The sequence below is a fragment of the Tamandua tetradactyla genome, chromosome 16, assembly GCF_023851605.1.
Source record: "Tamandua tetradactyla isolate mTamTet1 chromosome 16, mTamTet1.pri, whole genome shotgun sequence".
In the NCBI taxonomy this organism is placed as follows: domain Eukaryota; kingdom Metazoa; phylum Chordata; class Mammalia; order Pilosa; family Myrmecophagidae; genus Tamandua; species Tamandua tetradactyla.
The window spans coordinates 43654357-43679968 of record NC_135342.1 but is presented as its reverse complement, the minus strand read 5'-3'; the positions used below and the strand labels follow the sequence as shown (position 1 = coordinate 43679968).

Genomic DNA, 25612 nt, shown 5'->3' with positions numbered 1-25612 from the left:
GGAGTGGTAGGGAAGCTGTCCCAGCAGGACCATCCGGGGAGTGACACTGAAGTCCACATGGGGGAGGGTGCCAGAGCTGGGGCCTTTGTGGTTGGTGCTTTGAAAGGCTGGGGGCCTGAGGGAGGTGGGGGAGGTGAGGGAGGTGGAGAGGGCCTTCCCGGGCCTTTGCTTCCTTCCTCACACTAGAAGGACCTCCACTGGCCTCGTCCTCCTTCCTGTCATTACCAGTGAGTCACTTTGATGGGGCAGTTTCTGGGAAGGGTGACTCCCGCTTCAGTGGCCCCCGCGTTCCCCCCTCCCCTCCCTGGAACCTTGCAGCTCTTTCTCCTTGTAACCTGTGCACGTGGACGGAGGGTGTCATGGGGGGAGGGGTGTTCTCCTGGGGTGCACAGCCCTGCCTGCCTCGGTCACTGCTGTGTCCTCCATGCCGCTCCCCCCCACCCCCTCACCTGACAGGTGGGGAAAACGAGGACAGGAGGCTCCCACAGCCCATTGCCTCAGAGGCCCAGCCCAGAATCCAACCGTCGTCTAAGCCTGGGTGATAACCCGAGGCTGGTGGAGTGGGAGGAAGCTGGAAGGGAGATGGGAATTCAGCCCCAGGGGCTCTCCTGGAGCCAGTCTGCAGAGTCGCCCAGGATGTTTTGGGGCCTGGGATACGGGGTGGGGGTGGGGATGGGGATGGGAAGATGGGACAGGAAATGGTGGGGCGGGGGAAAGGGCCTGGGGTAGGAGAGAGCAAGGAGAAGGAGAAGGGGAAGGGGTTCAGGGGTGGGGAGAGGGTGAGGATGGGGAGGCAGGGAGAGGCGGGAGAGCCGGGCGGGCTCCTGCAAATGCGGCTGGGAAGGCTCCCTGGCCGCGGCGCAATCACTCGGGCCCAGGTCGGGGTCCAGGGCGGCCGCAGCGGGGGGCTGGCTGGGAGGGCGCAGGCCCCGCTGCCCCCCAGTGCGACCCGGCTGCTTCAGCCCGCGGGCCGCCGCCCCTCCCGCTAGCATCTCGGAGTCTGCGGCCCCGCCGGCGCCCCCAAGACCCCGGTGTCCGGGGCCTGGGACTGGGGTGAGGGGGCGGGCCCTAAGCGGCGGCGTCTCGCCTGCCTGTGGGTGCCGGCCCCGTGGGTGGGCTGCCCGCCCCGCTGGCCAGATGTGCGCCTGGGGAGGGGTGAACGGGGGCGGGGGAGCCCTCTGGAGACTTCAGTGCTCATTGGCCCTGAGCTTTGGGGCGGGGCTGGGGGAGGGCGGGTGACAGCGCCTTGCCCATCCACGGGTGTACAATAATAAAAATAAGTGTCATTGATTGCATGCTTCCTCGGTGCTAGGAACTGTCTGATCGCTTTACATTCATTAATTCATTTATGCTTCACAGCCCCCCTAGAAAAAAGGTACTGTGGTTAGACCCGCTTTCTGGAAGAGGGAACCGCAGCACCAGGAGGTTAAAAAAAAAAGTTGCCCACTGTGCCACAGCTAGCTGTAGGATTTGAACGTGGCACTTGGGCCTGGAGCCCGTCCGCCACAGCCCTCCTCCTTGCTGGGCTCTGCAGGTGCCCAGGGGAGCATGCATGGGGCAGGTGGGCGAGGCCTGCAGGTCCCTCCACCCCAGCCCGACTCGAAATGCCTGCAATTCTGAGTGCATTTGGATCTATTTTAGAAATTCCAGACAGGTTCGAAAACAGACTGGAGCTCTGATTCTGGATTTGCCCTTTAAAATTCACTAATTCATTCATTCAGTAGGTGGATGTGTCAGAGTCTCCGCCAGGCCTTTGGTTATTGCTGGGTTCACAGTGATGAGTGAAACAGGCTGGGGGTCTGCCTTCAGGGAACACACTGGTTAGTTGGGGATGGAGTAGAGAGACAGAGAATAAGCAGGAAATAGTTACACTGATCTGTAATTTTTCATTGAGAAATTGCTTTGGCCATGTCAGACCTGGGCAGGGTGGTCTGGGAGGACATTTCAGAGGAGTTGATTTCCTAAACTGGGCCTGGGAGGATGCAGGAGCCCCAGAGGGGTGGATGAGCTCCTCTGGATTTGAACTCAACCCCCTGGCTGCCTCCCCTTACCTTGGGCTCAGCCCTATGTGGGGCGGAAGAAGCAAAGGCTGCCCCTGGTGATCTGATGGGACAAAATCTCGGGAAATTAGGAGCTCGTTTGTCTGGAGGGACAAGTGTCGGTGGGGTCTCCTGGGAGGGACAGATGAAAGAAGAGGCAGGGTAGATAGTGGAAGAGGCCCTGCTCCAGCAGGCACCCAGGAACACAGAGTGATGCCTTCTCAGACCTTAGCTCAAAGGCCTCCAAAGGTTTGCATAACGTCTGTGCATCCGGTGATTCAGAAGTTCTCACCGGTGTCTCCAAGCAGCCAGGGAGGAGGGTGGGTGGGGGTCCCCTCATTTGCCAGATGAGTCAGGGAGGCTCAAAGAAGCCCAGGGCTCCGTCATGGCTCGCACAGCCCGTTTGTAGCAGTGCCATGCCTAGCTGGTGTCATTTCCAAGGTCCCCATGTCCCTTGAACCCTGGACCTAGAGCTCCCTTTGCACACTGTTAGTGTGCTGCTCATCACTGTCACCCAAGCTCCTGAGCCTGGCTTTGCACAGCTGCTCCCACCCTCATCCAGCCAGGCCAGTGAAGACAAAGTTCCCGGTGTGTGTCTGTGGGTCCACAGTTTTCTCTGAACTGGGTGTCTGAGTGGAAGTTTTTCTAAATTTCCTGGCTCCATTGGCTCAAAGGCCCAATGCTTAGGCTCTCCCAGGGGAGTGTGGAGGCCTGTCCATGGCCCTGGGGTCCTAGCTCCACTCCTGAGTTGCTTCCCTTCTTGGTTGTGCTGGGCGAGCCCTCCCTGACCATGAACCTCTCTGTGCATCATTTCCTGCCTTAGTTTTGTGAGGAGAGTTCAGCCTGCTCTTGGGGCAGCCCGGAGGGAATAAGGACATTTATTGATAATATAGGTGAGGCACTTGTGTGACGTGCTGAGGACTTTATAGACGTTTTCTCACAGATCCCCTCAGCATCCCTGTGGGGTCGTTTATGTGCGCCATCCTGTGGTTGAGGAAGCTGGGAGGGCTGGCCTGATACCCTCTGTTACCCCTAGTCCCCAGGGGTACTCTGACTCTGGTGGCTGCCCTGCCTGGGCGCCCTGGCCCGGCCCTGCCTGCCCGGCCCCTCCCCCAGAGCTCTGGCTGGGCGGGGAGACAGACCCATAAACTGTGAACCCTGAGGCTGCTTACGTTAAGTACCCCCCTCCCTGAGGACCCAGCTGGTGGCCAAGTCCACATACGTGCACCCTGCCCTGCTACTCTGGCTCCTTTCGGGGAGAAGCAGCTCGGGCAGGGGGAAGAGGGAGGGTGGGCCTGGGGACATGTGGAGTGGGTGGTGGGTGGGGCTGTACCTGCTTCCTAGTTTCTTGGGAACTGCACTTGCAGCAAGGCCCAAGGTCAGCACCTCTGTTCTGTTCTGCTTGGGGTGGGAAGGGAGGTGCTAGCTACACTAGGGTGGGGAGTAGTCCCCTCGCTGTGCTCCTCCCTAGGGCCCCAGGAGTCCATCTGGTTGGGGGTGGGTGGTCTCCCTGAGGGATTCCAGGCAGGGCCCCTGTCCTCAGACCTCCGCCCAAGCTGCCCCTGAGGCCCGGGGTCTGGGCTGGGAGACTGCAGCCCATTCCCTGGCAGCATGCACTCCAGAATTGAGTCCTGACCTGTGGGTACATGTCCCTTCCTGGGCCCCGGCTTTCCAGGCTCCCCCATACTGGCACCCGCTCTGATTGTGAGGCCCAGGGAGCTGCGGTTCCCCTTTACCCCCTTCCTGAAATTTCACTGCCAGGGCACTGGACCCTCTGCATTCTCCACCCTCCACTCCCCGCCCCCCCCCCCCCCCCCCCCCACCACTTTGCTGGCTTCCTGGAACCCAGGGACCCTGGAGGTTTCTGGACCATATCGAGTTGCCTGGGTGGTTGCTTCTCCTTTTTTTTTTTGGCCCTGCCGGGTGGGGGAGCTGGGAAAGCAGCCGATGGTTGGGCCGGGGCCAGCCAGGGGTGGAGGCTGACCACCAGCTGAGTCTCCCGGAATGGGGATGTGGCCCCCAGCTCCAGGCTCTGAGGGGCCCAGGGCCTGGCCTCCTCCGTCCTGTTTGGCATCTCTTGCATCTGCCACTCCTTTCATTCTGTACCAGCTCCCCAAGGATGCTGCTGGGATTTGTGGGGCCCACTCTAACTGTTCCCCCTGGTGACCTGGGGCCCTGTCTGGGACCTGACTTGATTTGGCTTGGCAATGCCAGAGTCCTACTGAACCTGGGCCCAGGCTTGGGTCGGCTGGACTTCTGCACCCCATCCTCCTCCTGTTCTACCTCCCAGCTGGACGTCTGGCCCCCAGCCGGGCCCCCCTCCAGGTTGGAGCCAGAGGGCTGAAGGCTGACTGAGAGTGTTCCAAACAGACCCCTTGGCTGGGCCAATGGGGTCTGGGGGCTCTGGAAGAGGCTGAGCAGTTGTGGGGAAAGGAGCCCACAGGCTGGGGGATGGGAGAAAGGGAAGGACCCTTTGGGGACGGGAGCAGGGCTGTGGCTCTCCAGGAGTTAATTCTGGGGGTGATTTTGAGGAGTCCTCCAAGTCCCCGGCAGCTTCTCCAGGGCTGTGCCCTGGCTTCCCAAGGCCCACTGCACACATGGTTTTGCTTTTCCCTGTCCCAGTCCCCTGGTCCCCTCCCCTTGGGCGCCTTCTTCAGCTCCCCAGGCCCCTCCCCCAGCCCTCCTGGGTCCCCTCCTTCCTCCTTGACCCACTTTAGTCCCCTGTTGCTGGGGGAGGGGGAGCGCACAGCCGGCGGCTCTGATCCTGGCTGCCTCCCCCAGCATCCCTTGGGGCGGGCTCTGGATGGAGCCAGCAGGCCCAGCCTGCCGGGCCCCAGGGACTGGTACACGCCGTGCTCCAAGTGGCAGCCTCCCTCGCCCCCCATCTCCCTCCCCCCGTGGACAGACAGTTCTGGACAGCTGCCCCTGCCTGGGCCCCTGGGAGGCCCTGCCACGGCCAGGCTCCGGTTTCCCCCAGCCCCAGGGAGCTGCGGCTCCAGAGGTCTGCCCTCCCACCGCTACCTCCTGGCTGCATCCTCTTCCCGGAGGGGATAGGGATGGGGCACCCACCCATTTTCCCCCCAGATCTTTGCAGGGGAGGCTGGAACTGGGGTCAAGTCCTGTGTCTGCTGTCATCCTTCTGTGCAACCCGGGTAAAGCTGCCAGCCCTCTCTGAGCCTTTTCTGTGCAATGAGGGGTTTGGACCAGATGATAATAGCTGATGTTTATTGAGTGTTGAGCTTGTTCTAGGACTTTGCTGAGCATTTCACATGTATGGTCTCAGTGCCTTGTCACCACAGTGTCCTCGGGCCTGCCTTTCTAATCTCTCCCTTAAGACAGGCGACTGAGGTTCAGAAAGGGGAAAGTCCTTGCTTGAGGTCACACAGGCTGTCCTTAGTGGAAGGCGTGACCCCAGGGCTGTTAACTCTTTACAGGCTACTACTTGGTCCTCTGCAGACTTGAAATCCCCCTCTGGGGTCCTGTCTTCATTCCCTCCTGCTGTGTTGCCTGGGTGGCCGAACCTGCCCCCTGTGCTGAGATAAGCTAAGGGAAGACAAGGTCACAGCAGTGCCCAGTGAGGGATGCCCCCAGCCCGAGCCCTATCCCTGGGGTGAGCACTACTCTGAGTGCAAGAGGGGCCTGGCGTCCAGCGCTGCCACCGGCCTGCAGTTTCAGTTTCCCTCCCAGCCCACCCAGCCACCCGGCCCCGCTGGACCCCCACACCTTCTCCCCTTTCCTCTCCTGCCCTCACCTGAAAAACACATGTGAAAAATAGGCTGGGATGGCCCTAAGGGGCCTGTGTGAATTTGGGAACCCTGCTTCCCTTATCTCCTCCGCCTTTTCTGTCTTTTCCTCCTTGAGTCTTGACATCTGCCCATCCTCCGGGGACCTCTTCATTTCAGCATCATTGTCTTGCTGAATAAAGGAGCGGGTGGGAGGTGGTAGGGGGCTCTGGGAGCGAAGTCAGGACATCTTTTCTTATTTGCCTAATTTCCTCACTCAAATGTGTCTTGTGATTAAACATTTTCTTAGTGTGCTTGGTCAGGGCCAGCCGGAGTTTCTTTTCATAAACATTGGCAAGTGAATTTAACAGCCCTGTTTGTATTAGCTGGAGGTTTCATTTGCATAGTGATTGTTCTTATGAAACAAAATAATCGCTTGCCGTTTATGAAACTGTATAAATACCGAGGTCTGGAACGGGCGCATGCGCAGGCCTCTCTTCCCCCACGTCAATCCATCCTGTTTAGGGAAGAAATTCAGGCAGGAAGAGCTGGGAGCTGAGGGTTTTCTCTGCTGAGAGGTGTTTCACTGGCTCAAGTATGGGCTGCGGGTATTGCCTGATGTATGGGCTGCGGGTATGGCCTGATGGGTGGAGCTGTGAAGACAGATAAGCTGCGCCTAAGTGCGGGGACCCCTGTTCCAATCAGGCTGAACTCTGAGCCCCTTTGTGTTGCTCTTCCGTCCTTTTAAATGGAGGATCTGCAAGCTGGTGGCCTGAGGCTGGATGTCACCCTCAGATATGTTTTGGTTGGGTTATCATGTTTTAAAAAAATTCAGGAGATTATTGGCAATCAATTAAATTGATTACCAATACTTAAAAATCGGGAATTGCACAGAAAAATTCAGATTTATTGCTTTTTTTCATGGCAAATGGGCAGATCGGACAATTCCTCTTCTATCCCGTCCCAGACTCCCTGTTCCAAGTCCGTCATTCAAGTCCCTGCCGAGCCCCTGGGCAGGGATTTGGGATCCTGCTGGCAATGGGTCCCTTTGTTCATGCTGTGTCTTGCAGGCTGGAGGCTGAGGGATCCACAGTGGCCTCTGGTCCTCCATGGCAGTGCCCTTCTGGTACTCAAGGACCTGGTACTCAGCTCGGGCCCTGCCTGTCTGAGGAGTGTGCACCGGGCCCACTGGCTCTGCCCCTGAGGCTGTGGGTTCAAAGTCTCCCCGATGTTTCTCTTGGCTGGAGTCAGAAATCTGGACCTGGGGTCACCTTGGGAGGTCACACCCTTCTTCCCACAAGCTTGGCTTTGCTCAGGACATCCCTGGCCTCCTTAGTGGCTCCCTCAGGAGCCTCTAAGACAGGTGCTGTCCCAGAAGACAGGTGTCTCAGGACTTTGGAGTTCTGCGTGTCTTCAGAGCTGAGTGACATTGCCTAGCTCAGTCAGCAGGTGTGACCCCGAGTAACTTTCTAGCTGATTCTAAAAAACCTCCTAGAAGTACTCACGTTGGGTGTGCCCAGCATAATACCTGCCGATGGAGGGAATCGCTCTGCAAAGGGTCGGAGCAGGAGGTGAATTTTGAGCTGAGCGCAGGTGCCTGCACCGACCTCGGCAGCTGGACCCCTCCCAGATCCCGTGCTTCGCTGGAGTCTCCGCCTTGTAGGAGGAAAAGGCAGGAGCCACAAAGCAAGCAGGTGAAGCGAATCTGCACAGTGGCACTTCCGCTGCTGGTTCTGGGCCCCCCAGGGTAGGTGTGGGTCCTGCTTGCTCCAGGCCTGCGGCCTTTCCGGCCCTGGTTGAGATTCACACTCAGGGCTCTGGGCCGGTTACAACAGCCTTCCGAGATAGTTAGGTCATCCCCCTCTTAGAGATGAGGAAGCTGACGCCCCGTGCACCGAGGCCCACAGAATGGACCAGCCGGGGTGTAAACCCAGGCTTCCTGGCTCGGGAGAACTCCTGCCACCGGGACCCTGTGCTCTCAGTTTCCCCCCTGTAAATTAGGGAAAATGTCCCCTTCTCCTCCTCAGAGTGTTGGAAAGGTAAAATGAGCAAAGGAAGATTCCACTGTGCCTTCTTCTACTTATTACAGCAGGTATGTGTACTCTGGCATTTTGAGGTTTCCTTAACTCTTTATTCCTGGATCGTGTGATTAAGCAGGGCTCTCTTTGCCTTTCTCTCCTCTCTCCCAGTTGGATCATTTGAATGCTCTGGGCAGAATTTCCCCCCAGGGTCCTGAAGTTGTGAAGTTCTTCTGGGGAGAGGGTTGCATCTCGGACTGGCGAGGGCTTCTCCTGTCAGGGAACAGTACTGAGAGAAATCTAAAGGGTTTTCTGAGAAGAGGAAGAGTGAACAGCCAGGCCAGAGGCTCAGTTTGGTGGCACTGTCTGGCTGATAAAGGATACTGTGCGCTGTAAGATGTGTAAACCCAGCTCAAAACAGTTCAAGCACAAGATGATATAATATCTCGGAAGTCAAGAAGTCTGGAGGGAGCACAGCTGCAGGGGAGTAGGCCCTGCAGATCAGCCCTGTCAACAGGGACCCAGCACCTTCCATCTTTATGCTCTGTCCTGCTTAGCACATTTGCCCTTGGACTAGAGGTGGAGAAACGGCTGCTGTGGTGCCAGACATCACACCCCCACATCAATGTTCAGAGACCTGGAGAGAGAAGCCCCCTCACACAGGCCTGTCTTTGGGAGGAGGGATATCTGGATGGTCTCACAGACCTCCCCGTGTGTCTCATTGGACAGAATGGCATCACCCGAGTATCCAAGACCAATCCTAGGCTGAGATATTGAGTGAGCCCCAGCTTCCCTTGGAGTTAGCAGTCTGTGGGGATTTCCAAATAAAATTTGCGTTGGGTCAGCATGTAAGAAGTGGAAGGAAAGGCTGCTGGGGAAGCACCCAGCACTGTTTGGGGACGTGGGCTGTGGCGTGAAAGTGGCTGTGTCTCTCTCCCTGTGAGCTTCTGGAACACCTCACCCCCTTGTCTCTTACGTCCATACCTGCATCCTAATCTTCACTGTCCATCTTTTGCTCACGGCATATTCTAGGATAGTGCCTTTCCTTCCCTTGCAGTCTTTCCCTCCAGCTGAGACACTCTTCCCCCTTTCTTTGCCAGGCTGGCTCCTCCTCCTTGTGGACTTAGGTTCGGTGCCACTTTCGGTGTCAACAAGTCCTTTCCTGACCATCTTTCCCCCAAACTGGGGCCACTAGTGTTAGTTGCTCTCTCTATTTTTTATTTTAATGCTATGTTATTCTCTGTAGGAATTTATTGATATGTTTACTTGTTTACAGACTTCCTTCCTCCCTGGACTCTCAGCTCTATATGGACAGGGACCGGGTTTGTCTTGTCCACTCCTGGGTCCCAAGGCTTCAGGAGAAAGGAGGAGGAGAAGGGATTCAGAAAGTACCTGGCATATAGCAGGCAGGTAGTAAGTATTTCCTGCATGAAGGACCTACTGCTACTTACCAGGCCCTTCCTGAATTCCTTGTCTTCCCTCTGATTTATCTGCTTCTCTCTTCCTCTTCCCTGGAGCCACAAATTCTTTCTTGTGCTTTCTGCTCTTTGAGAAAGAAAACAGATAATGTCTCCAGGATTCTATAGACCCGTTTCTTATTTCTAGTGATTGGCCTGCTAGATCCAAGGGCCAGTTCTAAATAAGAATCCTTGGGGGGCACCTCCTGCATCCCGAGGTCAGGGCAACAGTGGAGAGCTTGCTGGGGGCATTTGGGGGGTGTAAGCCCCAGTTCAGCCTGTCTGGCTGGTTGGTCCAGTGGCTGAAGCCAGCGGGCATCCTGGAGCCACGTCTGGATCTGAGCCCTGCCTCGTGGACAGCTCTAGGAAGTCCCTAGCTCTCCCCGAGACAGCAGGGTTGGTCTATCTCAGGATGCCCAGCCCTTCCCACTCCTCGGAAAGCAATTCAGTTCTCAGTCTTGTTAGTGTCGAATGGTAAGGCTGGCACGGAAGCCAGTGGGTCATTCTGGACAACCCCAAGGTGGAGAGACTTGGCTATGGTTCTTTGAAGTTTAAAATAAATAACCTGGATAATTTTGTTGAATTCCTTGACCAGAATGATCAGATTGACCAGCGTCGGGTCACATGGCATGGGTCGGGGGGCTCTGCCACATTTGTAGGGAGGGGAGAGGAGAGGTCCAGCTCCGGCTGGAGGGTGAGTGGAACACAGATGAGCGGGCTTCGGGCTGGAAGGTAGATGGGTCTGATCAGGGCCTCGAAGGATGAGCCTGCCACAAGGGCCCTCTCTGATTTAGGGCCAAGGAGAGCCCAAACTCAGTTCTGAACTGAAACATGGCTCAGTTTGGAAGGCTGAGATCTCTCTCTCTCGGGGGAGAGAGAGAACCTTGCTGGGTCTCGACCTCTTCTCCATAACTGATTGTACAACAAATTATGGCTTTTCTGCGTGTGTGCGGGTGGCACTGCAGCGTGTGTACATGGATTCCACCCAGGCGTGCGCAGGGCACGGCCCCCACCCCAGGGACCTTTTGGGGAATGAATGCATTGGCTGTGGTATGAGCCTAATGAGCAAAGTGTTAGGTGTTGGGGCTGTGGGTTCCCCAACAGGGCTCAGGGCTCAGTCTACCCAGCTCCCCCAAAGTGGAGCTCTTTAAGCCGGCAGAGGCTTTTCTAGACTCCTGCTGTTTCTTTGAGGGCTCTGCTTATGCTGCCTTTTCTTCTTCAGTGGGAAGTGTCGGTGTGAGTAATTATATATATTTTCACAAACTCGAACCATGCTTCATTTAAACTTCTATAAACATGTCTGTATAATTCTAATTAACTGCTCGCATAAAGCCATCAGAACGTTACACGGGGAAACGCTCATTTGCCAGACTGTTGCCTAAAAGCCAAGGAAAATATTATGCTCTTCCAACAAATGGACTATTCATATAGACTGTTACCAAGATAAACAGGACATTTTTGAGGACGAGTGAGATTTGAAGCAGTGATGGTTGAGCCCCTCCGTAAGTCGCGTCCGCTGGGGTGTTGGCAGGCTTGATTGAGTGATAAATGTTCTTCAAGAAAAATGCCCCGTGCTTGGAATGTGGGATCAGGACCCTGAAGATGGGCCATCTCATGGCTCTTGTTAATGTCTGCGGGCAGGAGGCCACTCTGAATTAGCAAGAAGTCTCAATCAGAGAATGGTCAACACCAGGGCCATGCTTGTATTTCTGGTAGGTTCTTTCAGCCTTTTGTACTAGAATTACTGAGAAAGTGTGGGAGAAAAAAACTGATTCTTGGGGCTGCTTTAGTGAATGGGTAAGAATGATTTAATGCTAATCTTCATTCATTGATTCATTCATTCATCCATTCATTCCATCGATTATTGCTGAGTCCCTGTTGTATTCAGAATAGGGCTTTGGGTGTGGCAGTGAATGAAATGTCCAAAATCCCTGCCCTTGTGGGCTGACATTCTGGTTGAGGATACAGAGACAGAATATAAGTAAATTATATATATATATATAGAAGTCCTTTCTGACTAAGGGAGCTTGAGGGGCAAGGAGTATGGGGAGTTGGGGTGGGAAGTTGCAACTTTAGATTGGCTTAATGAAGGCCTCAGTGAGAGGTGACATTTGAGTAAAGATGTGGTGGAGATGATGAAACAGCCGTGTGAGTCTCCGGGGAGAGAGACCTCGAGGCCCTGGGGCAGCCATGAAGGTGCAGAGTGGAAGTGTTTGCTGTTAGAGGGCCGAGGAGGCCAGTGTGGCTGGAGCTGAGCAGGTGAGGGGAGTAGCTGATTTGGGGGCCAGGGGACAATTTAATCAACTCTCTTTTTATTATATGTAAGAGGATGCTTTTGAACTGCTTGGCAGTTACTGCCTATCTTTTTAATTTCTTTTTCTTTACAGAAAGACTGGGACTTTGAAATTTTGCAATACTTTCTCCATTGCAAAAGGAGAGAATAATACATAAATTTTTTTTTTAAATGCATAAACATTTAAAGAGAAGAAAATAAAAACACCCCTCACCCCTGCTCCCCCCCCACCCCCACCCCAGAGGGCCACTGTTAACTCTGGGCATTCGTCCTTTCAGGCAGCTCCTTCAGTTCATCATCTTCCTGGAGTGGAAGTGTCTTCCCCCTCGTACCTGTTGAAGGTAATAGAGAAATGCTTAACGAAGGCGCTTCTTGACTATCACAGGTGACTGATTCTGGAATTAAAGAAAAGGTTTTGTGTATCTTGAAAAAACTTGAAATTGAAGCCCAGGTAGTTAAGTTGCTGACAGCTGAGAACACTTGAAGAGTAAGTCACTCAGGAGCTAAATGTGTCGTGTAGAGCGCGTTGAGTGTGGCGCGGAAATAATCCGGGTCGCGTGGGTGATGTTCTGGGTGGTGTAGACGATGTTCTGGGTGGCGTGGATGATATTCTGGGCAGTGTGGACAGTTCCAGGCAGTGTGGTGGCGTGGACAGTTCCTGGTGGTGTGGACAGTTCCTGGTGGTGTGGACAGTTCTGGGTGGCGTGGACAGTTCCTGGTGGTGTGGACAGTTCCTGGTGGTGTGGACAGTTCTGGGTGGCGTGGACAGTTCCTGGTGGTGTGGACAGTTCTGGGTGGCGTGGACAGTTCCGGGTGGCGTGGACAGTTCTGGGTGGCGTGGACTGTTCTGGGTGGCGTGGAAATTTCTGGGTGGTGTGGACAGTTCTGGGTGGCGTGGAAATTTCTGGGTGGCGTGGACAGTTCCGGGTGGCGTGGAAATTTCTGGGTGGTGTGGACAGTTCTGGGTGGCGTGGAAATTTCTGGGTGGCGTGGACAGTTCCGGGTGGCGTGGAAATTTCTGGGTGGTGTGGACAGTTCTGGGTGGCGTGGACAGTTCCGGGTGACGTGGACAATTCTGGGTGATGTGGACAGTTCCAGGTGGCGTGGAAATTTCCGAGTGGTGTGGACAGTTCCGGGTGACGTGGACAGTTCCGGGTGACGTGGACAATTCTGGGTGGTGTGGACAGTTCTGGGTGGCGTGGACAGTTCCGGGTGACGTGGACAATTCTGGGTGATGTGGACAGTTTTGGGTGGCGTGGACAATTCTGGGTGACGTGGACAGTTCCAGGTGGCGTGGAAATTTCCGAGTGGTGTGGACAGTTCCGGGTGACGTGGACAGTTCCGGGTGACGTGGACAATTCTGGGTGATGTGGACAGTTTTGGGTGACGTGGACAGTTCTGGGTGGCGTGGAAATTTCCGGGTGGTGTGGACAGTTCCAGGCGGCGTGGACAGTTTCGGGCGGCGTAGACCATTCTGGGCGGTGTGGAAAGTTCTGGGCGGTACGGGCAGTTCCGCGTGGCGTGGGCAGTTCCGGGTGGTGCAGCTCCCCATTCAGTGTGGTTCACCATTGAGGGCAGTGCTCAGTGGTAATGGCAAACATTCACTGAGTCCTTTCTGCGTTCCAAGCTCTAGACACAGGTTGTCCCTGTTCAGTTCTTACAGCCAGGCGGCGAGGTGGATGCTGTTATTCCGTTGTTCTCCTAGTCGAGGAAACGGAGGTGAGCAGCGATCCCATCTCACAGGTAACTAGGGCAGAACTGGGCCCTCCCTCTGCATTCGAGCCCAGGCTCCGCGCAGGACTTCGGCTTGAAGATGCCCTGGACCACCCGGCCTGAGTCATCTCCCTGCCCCTTCGATGCCCAGCCTCTGCTGCCGTGCCCCTGGTTGTGTGGAGAGGTTTGCCTCTCTGCTGAGCTGTTAGGAAAGGCACCATGGAAGGTTCTCTCTGATTCTCTGGCCTGGCTCGGCCAGGGACGGATGCGGTCACACCCAGGAGACTCAGCCCTGTGCCCGGCACACGCCAGCTCCTTTGTACTAAGCAGCCGTCCTGGTTATCAGTGCGTCCTTCTGAAACCTTGTCCCTTAGGAAAGGGACACCTGGAACATCCTGTGTCTTTGTGTTAGTGGGCCGGGATGGGTGGGACCTGGTCTGTTCTTAGTGGCTTCCTTCATTCATTCACTTCCTCACTCATTCATTCAGAGGTATGATTTTCCAGGAAGGAGAGTCCCCTGGTCTCAGGTTTCCGGAGGCACCCGGTATATTCTAGATTCCAATTAGCTTAATTGCCTCATGTTAGACTTCTTAGAAAAGATTTTTTTCTAAGGCGCTTCCAGGAATGTCTCCCCACACTGTTTCCTTTCCCGCTTCTTTTCAAGCTTGTCTCCTTCAGCTTTATTCCTGCAGTATCGCCTCTTCCTTGGTCCAGTTAGTCCTGGCACTCTCACATCAGTTCACATTGGAGTAGCCAAAGCAGGGTAGAGGAGGCACCAGGGGAAAAATACATGTATGTATGTGTATATAATTTTTTTAATTGAAACAGAAAGTTCTGTTTTAAGCCATTTGTGTGTTTCAGTGAGGGAGCTGGACACAAACTAGACCCTGAGTTCTGACCCTGCCCCTCTTCCTTTCGCCATCAACACCAGATTTTTAAAAGTACTTTTCAACAACCAGAGGAAATGGTTACATCCTGATTGACACACAGGATGTGGGACAGCATTCTTGCTGCTAAGCGATCAGGATTTCAGCCAAGGGAATATAATGAAATCCACATAAAAATTTATTTACCTAATGAAAATCCTGGAGTAATGCATAAGTGGTTCTCTGATAATAAAATGCAAATCTAAAACTATAACCAGGAGGACAATAATCCTCATTAAACGTATTGTCTGGAGGAAGCCCATGACATCCACTTAACGGTGATTTGATTTGTTTAGTAATTTCCACGTAATATTTAAACTTTATTTCGAGCCTTAAAAACCCGCCCACAAGTTTCTTTCTCTTCAGAGAGGAGGGCAGCTGGGTGGTTGAAGGGTGGCCACCGGGCTGGCTCTCAGGGCACCCTAGCGCTGTGTCCTTCCCTGCTGCCCAGGGAGACGTGGGGTCCAGGAAGGGACGGCGAGTGGTCAGGTTTCCCTCTGCGAGGGACACTCAGAAAAGCTCCCGTTCTGCAGGAAGACATAAGGCCTGAGGGTTAGGAAGACCCCTAGAGGGGCAGTCACCTGCCCAGTGTATCTTCCATCTGTGGCGGGGCCAGGTCCCTAACTCAGCCTGGGGCTCCTGCCTCCCTGAACCCCGAGATTTGGGTCAGCGTCTCGGCGTCCCGGTTGGCACTCCCTCCACCCTAGGCCATGCAGTGGTAGTCCTTCCCTTAGGAAAGAGCAGACTTAGGCTGTTGGTGTGTGCGTGTGTGTGTGTGTCTCTAAAGTGTTCCCATCACACATGACGAGGGCCTCGAAGATTTACAACCTTCTTCTCACTCTCATCTCCTTTTTCTTATCTTTTTTTCCTAACATGTTTCGACTTATTTTTTCCTTTGGAATGTTGCAGAACATTTTGCAAATATATTAGAATGGAAAGAACATCGCAAAAATCACCCAACATCTCAATCAAAGAGCCCCCTGTCGAGGGCAGCTCTGGACTGTGGTTAGGAACACAAGTCCCAGCTGTCAGTCGCTGTGCACCCTTGGACAACCTCCTCTCCCTCTCTGGGCCTCAGTTGCCTCACCTGGAACAGCGTTGACACCAGTTTTTCTGAGCAGCAGTGAAGATTAAACAAGATAATGGGTCTGAAGCGCTAGCAGAGTGTCTGGCACGTAGTCAGCCAGAGCTTGGTGGATGAGGACCGCTTTGCTGTTGTACGAGGAAAGATTGTGTTGTGCAGGGGCCCGTGGCGCAGAGTAGGGAGGCGGTTATCTGGGTGAGCCTGCCAGCAGGCCGTAAGGCTGTGCGTTTCCATCCAAGAGCTGGCTCAGGTTACTCCTGGCCCATTAGCGCACTCTGGTCTGTGTTGGGAGCCTCTCAAGTTCAAGGTCGATGGCAGGCTTTGCCCCCACGTGGGCCTCTCTGCTTTGCCCAGAGTCATTAGTTGCCAGTGTGGCCTGACTAAGAGAGTGGGGTGGTGCAACCCTTCCCCTACCCTGACCCCTGGGTCCCACCCCAGGACAAGGCCTTGCCGGCCATTCAGAGGGGTAGAGAATCCATTTATTTAGGTAGCTGGAAAAGCAGATTTGAGTCCTGGCTCTGTTGCTGACTCATGGGCAAGTTGTTTAACCAGTTTGGGCCTCAGTTTCTTCATCTGTTAAAGGGACCAAAAATAGTATCTCATCTCAGATGGTTACTTTGAGGCTACCCTGAGATTGAGCTTGCTTGCTGGCCTACAGTAAGCAACCCTGTTATTTTTCTCCCAGGAAAACTGCTCGAGCAGGAGGGATCTGAGTCTGGAAAAGAAGAACGGCGTCGACGGATGAGAAGAGGGGTGGGGAACATGGGAGACATTGGGCTGTGGGAAGAGGCAGGGGAGGTAGGCAGATGGAAGGCGTGCGAGGAGTTGAGTCTGCACTACCTGTGTAGGTCCCTGCTGACCCAGCTGGGAAGCTTGCAGGGGGACACACATTTGCAGGAGGGAGCAGCATCCTCTTGGCCCAAACTAAGCAACCCTCAAAAATTCCTGTGGGGGTCATGCAGGCCAGCGAGCTGACCTTTCAGCCGAAATGCAAACCACAGCCTCATGCATCAGGAGCCGTCCCCCCACACCCTGGCGTTTCTGCCCACGCTCTTGTTGGAATTAATTTATCAGTGAACCAGCTGGGAAATGCTGGAGCCTACCCATCTCCCTGCACATCTTTCTGCTTTCCAGGCTCTTCCTCCCGGTAGGACAAGAGATGTGGAGCTGATTGGTTTTCTCCATGGAACCATCTCTGGGGGAAGGAGAAAAAGCCCAGAGGCCCTTTGGTGGGTGTGCAAAGCAGACCTTCCGCCCTTTGAGCTCAGCCTCCGAGGCTGCAGAGGGGCTGGGGGTGGGGGTGGGTTCGAATACCCAGAGGTCTGTGGAGCCCCGCGTGACCACCTTCCCTGGGCCCACAAAAGGGTCTGAGTGACAGCTCGATGCTGCCTGCGCGCACCCAGGAGCAGGGGCAGGGGGAGGGAAGGAGAGAGAAAGAGCGCGATAGGGGCAGGGGAGGGGGCTGCCAGCCGGGGACAAAGGCAGAGACAGAGAGAAACAAAGGAAGAGAGAAAATCCCCTCTTGTTACAACCTGTGGTTTAAAGAAAAATGTGGTTTGCTACCCCACAATGCCTTGGAGTGAAAATCTCAGTTTATCTGATGAAAAAAAAAAAAAAAAAAGAAAGAAACACAACAGAACCGTTCAGCTTGCAAGCTGTACCTCCAGCCCAGGTATGACATCTTGGTCCATCCATTCGTTCTTCTGGGTGGAACGCTTTCCCCACCCAGCCATGGAGTCATTCTGAAACAAGAAGAATCCAAGGCAGTTGTCCGCTGCCAAATTCGGAACAAACATTTTTCTTTCTGAATTTAAATAATTGCATTGCATCCCCAGCCCTGGTTCTCCTCTAAAAGCAGCCCCAAATGACATTTGGCAGGCTAACGATGGTCTGGTTTTCTCCCCCTCCGCCCTGTGGGGCTTTCTTAGAATATTTTCCTCAACGTCTGGGCAGTTGGCTTTTAAACCAGTTCATTTTTTTGCTCAGGTCTCAAATTTTATTAAATTTAAATTTTATTCCATTTCAGGCCATAAAATCTCCAAAAGTGGCTTTGAAAGTGAACAGGGTTTGGCATGCTTGCAATAGGTTACCTCCAATGCAAATAAAAGAGTCTAGCTTCCGAGGAGAACAAGGCTCCAAGGGTTGAGGAAATGCATGGAGTGGTTAGAGACCGTGGCACAGAAATGGTCAGAGACCAATTTAAAAGCACGTATAATTTAAATGAAACATTGTGTGGACATATGGAACCAATAGCTTTGCCAAAAGCTCAATTCTATGGATTGGGTCTTAAGACTAAACTTCAATCTGACTACCCAAGGTGATTTTTAGCAGACAAATGAAAGCTCTTTTTTGCTTTCTGGTCTAAGGGGAATCTTAATACATTTTTAAATTATTTGGCATTTTGAATTAATTTTCTTAGAATGAAACGAGATTCTTAAATTGGGATCTTGTAGGGAAAAGACAGCCAGGTAATTAGTGAGCTGATCTCCTTTTCTGACACACAGATGCGAGGAGGGGAGTTGTATTCCAACCAAGGTGCACACAAAATCTATTTTAGAGCGCAAATTTCAAAGTAAGCAACACCATCTGTTCTTTAATTATTTCTCCTAAAGAAAAAAGGTCGCTAAATTTATTTGGGTTACTTAGTTGGAAAGAAATGTCTTCAAGACACTAAGAACCAGAACTATTAAAGGCAGAACTGTCAGCTCTTGTTTGCTAGGTGTCCAAGAGCTCAAAATAGTAAAGCTGTTTTAGAGTTGACTTTCCCAATGAAACTTCCTTTCTGTTAAGCAGGGCGTAATCACCCAGCACCTAGAGACAGTCCTTCGCTGCTCACAGCTGGGGGCAGGGGCTATGGGATTGAGCAGGAGTTGCATATTTTAGCAGGGCAGTCAAGGGAGGTGAAGTGTAAAGCTTCACCTTTCCCCATCGCTTGGTGGGGTTCTGTCCCCATTTGTGGGTGGCCTTTCACCAAGGGAGAGGGTAGTTAGCTTCTGATATTTGGAGTGTCTGTAACTTTGAGGAGCTGAGGCTGGGAATGGTCAACTTGTGGTTAGGCCATGGGGATCCCTACACTTTGCAGAGTCCTTGCTATCCACCCACCCACCCATCTAACCATCCACCCATTCATCCATCTTTCCATCCGTTCATCTATCCATCTACCCGTCCATCCATCCATCCATCCACTCATTTATTCAAAAAATATTTATGGAGGCCAGACCTTATTATGAGCTGGTTATAGTACTAGTTCTGTCCTCATGGAACTTACAGTCTTAGGGAAGAGATGACCACACTCATATGTAAACACAGATGAGCCTATGATTCCTAACAGTGAGATGTGCTCTGGAAACTAAACCAGACCTGTCCAGTAGAACTCGCTGTGATGGGAATGTTCCTATATGTGTTGTTCAATGTGGTAGCCAGTAGACACGTGGCTGTGGAGCCCTTGAAATGTGGCCAGTGTGATTGAGGAATTACATTTTAAATTATACGTAATTTAAATTAGGTTTAAATAAATAGCCACCTGGGGCTAGCAGCTACCATATCGGACAGCTCCAGAGACCTCCCTTACTTGATGTGTGGCGAGCAGACCTGCAACTTCAACATCACGTGGGAACTTGTGAGACGTGCAGATTCTCAGATCCTGTCCCAGATCTACTGAATGAGGATCTCTGTGGGTGGAACCCAGGAGTCTGAGTTTTAACACTCCTTCCATGTGATTCTTATTCAGCCCTGCTCCTGCAGACAGGGCTTCAGGAGTGTGGTGCTATAATATGACTCAGTTGGGAGCGGGGCATGGAAGAGTGGGGGGATTGGATTTCACATTTATGGAAGTCTTCCCAGAAAAAGGGCTGATGGAGTCGCGCCTGAAGAATGAAATTGTGGGCCTGGCATGGGGGTGGAGGCATTAGTGCTGGTGGTGGTTGGTGCACAGCTCACCACACCCAGTGGGGGGAAGGGGCTCAGCACACTTGATGAACTGAAAATGGGCCAGGACAGTGGCATACAGAGAAGGGGTGTTTGTGAACTGAGGTCAGAGAGGTCAGCAGATAGAAGACCTGGTACTGCCAGCTGTGTGATCCTGGACTCGTGTCTTAACCTCTCTGGGCATTGTGTTCTTCACTGATAAAGTGGGGATGACCACACTGTGCTACTCAATATCAAAGGCTAGAATGGATTAAAACTGCCTAGGTAAAGCACACCTACTGGGATAAGCGGGTGGCCTAGTGCTCTTATTTCTTATCTATTTTCCTTTCTTCTCTAACTACCACTCCCCCAGTTCTACCTCCAGGGTCTCAGCTCTGTCTGAGAAGCCCCCCTGAGCACAGGTCTACCCAGCTCTTCTCAGAGCTAAAGCACGTTGAACCCTGGGTTGGGGTACGGGGATCCGTGTTCCAGTTCCTGCTCTGCCTTTGCTTCCTGGGAAATCCTCTCCAGGCAGCCGCATTTCTTTAATTGGGTTTGTAATCATGGAGACCCCTTGCAGAGCCCTTATCTGGGAGCCCAGGATGGGCCAGGAGAGTGGACTTCAGCAAGGATGATTTAAAATCAGATGTAACCAAATGCCATTTGGGGAAAGACTATGTAGTACTTTTAGCAGCATCTTTTCTGTTGTCTAGACATAAGATCAGCATTTTAGGGAGAAGTGTCAAGATAAACTTTCCCCTGCCTTCCTCTGCTCTCCCCTCCTCACCACCAGGACTCCAGGCACCTCCCCACCGACCCCCAGGACGTCAGGTGGCCAGAGCCTACGTCGAGCCCGAGCTATTTATTTGGCAGCTGAAAATTTTGTCCCTGGAAGATGCCAGACTTATTTTGAGATGGCAGGTGTTGCAGAGCCTTCCCTCCTGGAAAGACACCAAGAGGCCGATCGCAGGCCTGGGGTGGTATTTTGGAGGGACATTAGAACTTCTTATCTAAAATAGACATGGTGGGCTTCTTCACTCTTTCAGATTTTGCATTCAGCTGTGCCCCCAGCACTTGGGACAGTGCCTTAAACAGAGGTTAGCCATTGCAGTTAATATCACGGTTATTTGCCTTCTGCTTCTCCAGGACTGAAATGTGGCCCGTGTCGCTCTTCTCTAGACAAAGACATTTCACAATAAACTCTTTGAATTCCTCTTTTGTGAAGAACATCTGGGGAAAAGTTTGATTCAAAGGAATGAATAGCTAATGGTGGAAGTTTCCCCACTGGGGCAAAACACTGATTTGTAGGGAAAGATACCTTCCAAGCACCTCTCAGGTCATTTGGACTCCATGCCAAGATGACCTACGCTGAAATAGCGGGATGCAAACTGGTAGCCCTGGGACTGCACCCGGTACCAGAATCGTTTTCCTTTGGTGGCTGCTCAGGATTAAAGTTGTTTGGAATTAGAAGCTAATACTTAAGAAGCAGGAAAGTTTGCACAAAAAAATCCAGATTTCTAGCTCTTCTGGGCGAAGCACCAGTGGCTCAGTGGCAGAATTCTCTCCTGTCGTGCTGGAGACCTGGATTCGATTCCTGGAGCCTGCCCATGTAAAAAAAAATAAAATAAAATAAAAATAAAAGTAAAAGAGTTATCAGAGGATCTGGCAGCACTGGGCCTAGTTCCTGCAAAGCAAGGACAGCTGGCGCTGCCCATTTATGCAAGGGCTGGTGTGTTGTAGAGTGCCACAGTCCTCACTGTTCCCTGTTGCTGCCCCCCTTCCTGCCCCCTTTACATTAACTGGCTGACCCCAGAGGCCCTGTGCATTGTCAGTATTCCAGGGATCAATGACCTGTGCAGATGGTTCCTTGTGTGGGAGTCCTTGCCAGCTGCCCTAAGGCTCCTGCATTCCTGGGCTGAGTGGCTTTGCCCCAGTCACAGCCCCACTCTGTGCCTCGGCTTCCCCATCTGTCTACTGGGGCATAAGAACTGGAGTAGTGGTTTCCCACTGTACCCAGAGAGACCAGCCAGGAGTAGGCTGAGAGGTGGGACTCTGGGCCCCAACCTCCTTTACTTCATTTATGAGTTTCTTTGGAAAATAAGGGGGTTCTAAGCTTGGCAAAGGGTTGAATAGTTCCTAGGTAACTTCCAGTTCTGACCCCATATTTAGATCTGACTTTTTCTAGCCTCTGCCCAGGGAGCTTTTATTTCTTTTGGAGGAATGGTTAGAGGTGTCAGGGTCAGGGAAAGGATACTAATACTATTATTAATATAATATGGCTACACTTACTGAGCAGCTATAATGCAAAAGCACTTATCTTCCCACCAAGGTCAGTGCTCTTTCCCCCATTATAGATGAAGAGACAGAGGTTCTGAGAGGTTGAATAACTTGCCAAAGGTCACCCAGCTAATGAATGGGGGAGCCAGGCTGTGGGCCTGGGTTTGTTTGAGTCCAGACCCTGTCTGAGGAGTGGGGGAGGTGGGAATTCTGATGTCCTATGTCAGAGAGAGAACCCAAGGGAAGAAGCCAGTGCTCCGTGGCTGCTTCTTGAGAGAAGCCCCTGGCCTCGTGTTGTTGCTTCCTGGGTCCTCCTGGGTTTCCAGGAGGAAGAAATGGGAGTTCAGCAAATCCCACTAATGTCCTTGAGTAGTGAGCTGTTTCTTTTCTTACTTCACTTTCTTCAGGGAGGAAGACGAGGGGTTGTGCCCCCTTCCCACCAGAATGTCCAAGGCATTTATGCAGTGGGGAGGGCGTGGCTCCCTGGCTTTTGCCTAGAGAGCTCGTGGTCCTTCTGGGTGGATTTTGGGGGAGAGGGTGGTGGGACCACCCTGGTGGTCTCAGTTGGTCCCTACAGGTCAGGGCTCAGTGGCTGCAGGTAATAGAGATGAAGTCTGGACCACTGGCGCCAAAAGGGAATTTAATGGGAGGATAAGGGGGAGTTGAAAAAATAAATGGAAGGAGAAACTGAGGACTGCAGATAGCTGTGGAGGTCAGTGGAGCAAGAATGAATGGTCTCTTTTCTGCTGGGAACCGCTGGTGGGGTGAAAGAGCCCCCCACCTCCTCCATCTCTTGAGTCGCTGTGCTCGAGAATCCATCTCTGGGAAGAGCCACGTGTGTAGCCCAGGTTGGGTCCCTGCCCTTGGCTGGTGGGGGTGGCGTGGTGGACGTTTGCATGGGCAGGCCACTGAGGCCCCGCACAATCCTTTGTGCACATCAGGGTCTGGGGTGGTGGACACCTGGTGGGCATTACCCCTGCCTGACCATCACGCTCCCTGCCGGGTTGTCCACCTGTCCTGGGAGACTTCAGCAGCCCAGGGCTGGGGTGCAGGGCGGACGGGGGTGAGATGGGCCGCTGTGGACTTGGGCTCACTGGATTGGATCCGCCTAGAGCATCGAGATGGGAGGGTCGCCAGGGGAAGCCAGGCCGACGTCTTTCCTGTGCATATGGGGAAATGGGAGCCCAGAGAGGAGGAGGGCTCCCCCAGGCTCCTGCAGCCCAGCCAGGGCCAGGACCGGTGAGTGGACGCCTTCCTTCTCCCGTGGCAGCGGAATGGACACCATCTCCCGAGGGTGGCGCGGGTGCCTCTGCTGGCGCGGCAGGTGGTTTTACGTGGAGCTCACGTACACTTTTTTTTTTTAATTAACAAACAAAACATTAAGATATCATTCCATTCTACATATATAATCAGTAATTCTTAATATCATCACATAGTTGCATATTCATCATTTCTTAGAATATTTGCTTCGAAAAAACGATGGTTAGATGCCACGAAGTAGGTGGCAATGCCTTAACCGTATGTGTGTTGTGCAGCCCGAGGGCCTCTTCCATCCTTGTCAAGGGGAGTGCTAACGTTCTCTCCTTTCATACAACACTCACATACACTTTTAAAAGCACAAGGCACAAAATTTAAAATGCCCCTAGCTACCCACTCCCCCTCCCCAGAAGCTGCTGCTATTACCAGTTTCTTGTGTTTTGTTCCAGAGACATTCTGTGTCCAAACACACACAAAAAAATGCATGTATTTTCTACCCCCCGACAGATGGAAGCACATCAGACACTCCCTCCCCATTTTCCATTTCTTAGTTACAGGTGATTCCTAATCTAGTCATTTAGTGCTGCTACTGCAGTTTTTAAGCTAACTTTGTATAATTGAAGTGTCACATACATGTGGAAAAATCCATCAGCTCGGTGAATTTTCATACACGGAACACAGCCGTGTTGTAACCGGCATCAGATTGAAAAACAGCCTGGCAGGGTGCACGGGTTCGGTTCTCAGCCCATGCACCCCTCACCCCCACCCCAAAGAAAAATGAGAAACGACATGGCCAGCTCCCCAGAGCCTGGCCCCGACCCCGAGGCAAGGGTATCCACCGTTCTCATGTAAACATTTTAAGTCTGAATACTTATGTATTTATTTTAATAGATATTTGAAAAAAAAAAGCAAAAACAAAACACCAAAACTATAACCAGCACATCCAACTTGAGACTTCCCAGATATTTTGCTTAAGATGAGAAGTGTATGCTGGGTCCGGGACTGGAGTTTGAGAGATGGCAGAATTACCTGGATCCGGGAACGATTTTGAATGAACCTGAGGTTCTCCCTGGGACCGTGGGGGCCTTGTCCCCTCCTGCTGTGGCGCCCAGTCCCAGCCCTTGGATTTGCTGCACACACACAGCTGTCATGCCTGTAAGACATTGCACATCTGGAGTGAACGCTCCCTAGGACAGGCGGGGAAAGTGGAAGGGGAAGGGTCTCAGGTCTGCTCGTCATCCCTAGTACCGTCTGGCCCATACCAGTGACGTTGGCTCTGCTCCCCCCACTTTCAGCCCCAATTGGCCCCCAGGTGCTGTGTTCTGAGCCTGAGGTGAAGAGGTATATGCATACCCGGGAGCCTGGGACCCTCTCACCCAGGGGCTTGGCAGGTGGGCTTTAGAGTTGGGTAAGGACTGAATCCTCGCTTTGCTGCTTTCTGGCTGTGTGACCGTGGCGAGTGTGTTCCCCTCTCTGAGTGTGGGTTTCCTCACCGTGAAGTGAAGGCGCTTGTCTGGCCTCCACCCTGCTCCCCACCCCCAGGTTACTGAGGAGTCTATGGGGCCCACCGTGGGTTGAACCCCCAGCCCAGCCCTTGGGTGTTCAGGCTAAGCTAGCAGCCACGTTTGAGGTCTGCTCCCTGCCCAGAGGGGCCGGCGGGGACAGAGGCCTCTTCTCTGCCCTTGTGGCATCCGTCCCAAATGAGCAAATGGCTCTCAGCGGGGATGGGGAACAGAATCCCTCCCTGCTGGCCCAGGCTGGCCAGTCCAGGGCAGCTGCCCTATTCCCAGATCTGGGGTTCCAGGCTGGGTGGCTGAGGGGGGCGGGCCAGGCGGGGCCAGGGCAGCTGACAGAGCCTCCCCGGGGGGCTGGGAGGCCAGCTGCAGCCCCTGAGCAGAACAGAGGGCCAGATATAGTTTTAACCCATTCTGTTCCTGCCAGGGAGGGTGGTTCCAGGTCCTGAAAGGGCCTTTTCTTTCCCTGGCCTCGATTGCCCTGTGAGTTCCTTGTTAAACCAGGACTCCCCAGCAGGCAGCTCATGGGCTATATCTGGTTGGTGAGAAGATTGGTTGGTCCTGTTGAAACGTTAGAATAATCCATATAAATGTTCAGGCTTCTGGCTCCCCTGGAACAAACCGAAGATCTGGCTATGCTGGGTGCCCTCCTGAGTGGCTGCGTTGGCTGGGCTGGGTGGGAGAGGTCACTCCCCATCCCCAACTGTCCCCTCCGCCCCTTTACTCATTGCTGGTAACTGCCTGGTTCCCCTAAGGGACATTGAGATCCTGGCCTGGAGAAGCTATCAATATAAACTCATTTTACCTCCTCTCCTATTGAATCTGGAGGCGCGCCACAGGGACTCTCAGGCTCTGTTGATGCCCTCCTAAGATGGGAGTCTCACTACCCCCTGGGTGGACCTTCCCACGTACCTCTGCCAATAGAATCCCGTCTGTTCTTCCTTGAAATCTCCCTATAGTCACTACCACTGGTTAGTCCCAGTTTGATTCCTTGAGACCACAGCAAGCTTAGTCCTGCTTCCCTGTGACAGCTCTGAAGCCCCCTAAGCCTGCCCCTCTAGGGCCAAACAGTGTTAGTTTTGTTTTTCTTATTGAGATGTGGTTTCAAGACCCCCTACCCCCATTATCCTAGTGCTTGTCTTTGGCCACATTGCAGAGGGTCTGTGACCTTCTTGGAGCCAAGCTTTCTGACACTGGCATGCATACTGCAGGAGCCTGAGACCACTCAGACACTCCTGGTGTCCCACTTCTCTTAAAAGAAGGGCAGTGCAGATATCTGGAATGTCCTCCGTGAGGCCCACCACCCAGACTGTGTCGTGTCCAAGTTATGGATCACTTATTTTTCTCTGTGTGCCTATCTGCATTAATTTTTTTTTTTCCTACAATCTGAGGGATTTCAAAAAGGC

At 53.1% G+C, this 25612-nt stretch overlaps 1 protein-coding gene and 1 non-coding gene across 3 annotated transcripts in view; one reads left to right on the top strand and one right to left on the bottom strand.

Annotated features, from left to right (window-relative positions):
- Positions 1–25612, top strand: part of ZNF423 (zinc finger protein 423) — a 324971-nt gene that overhangs the window by 14048 nt on the left and 285311 nt on the right. Inside the window, exon 1 of one of the 2 annotated variants that reach the window (XM_077132361.1) lies at positions 166–227. The exons of the other annotated variant lie outside the window; for it this stretch is intronic. The gene's annotated coding sequence lies outside the window, so the exon portion shown is untranslated. Of the gene's footprint in view, positions 1–165; positions 228–25612 lie in introns of those variants that run through there. 2 annotated transcript variants of the gene reach the window in all.
- On the bottom strand, positions 22907–23032 carry LOC143660477 (U6atac minor spliceosomal RNA). Its single transcript, XR_013164074.1, has one exon. It is a non-coding gene; the product is annotated as a U6atac minor spliceosomal RNA (small nuclear RNA).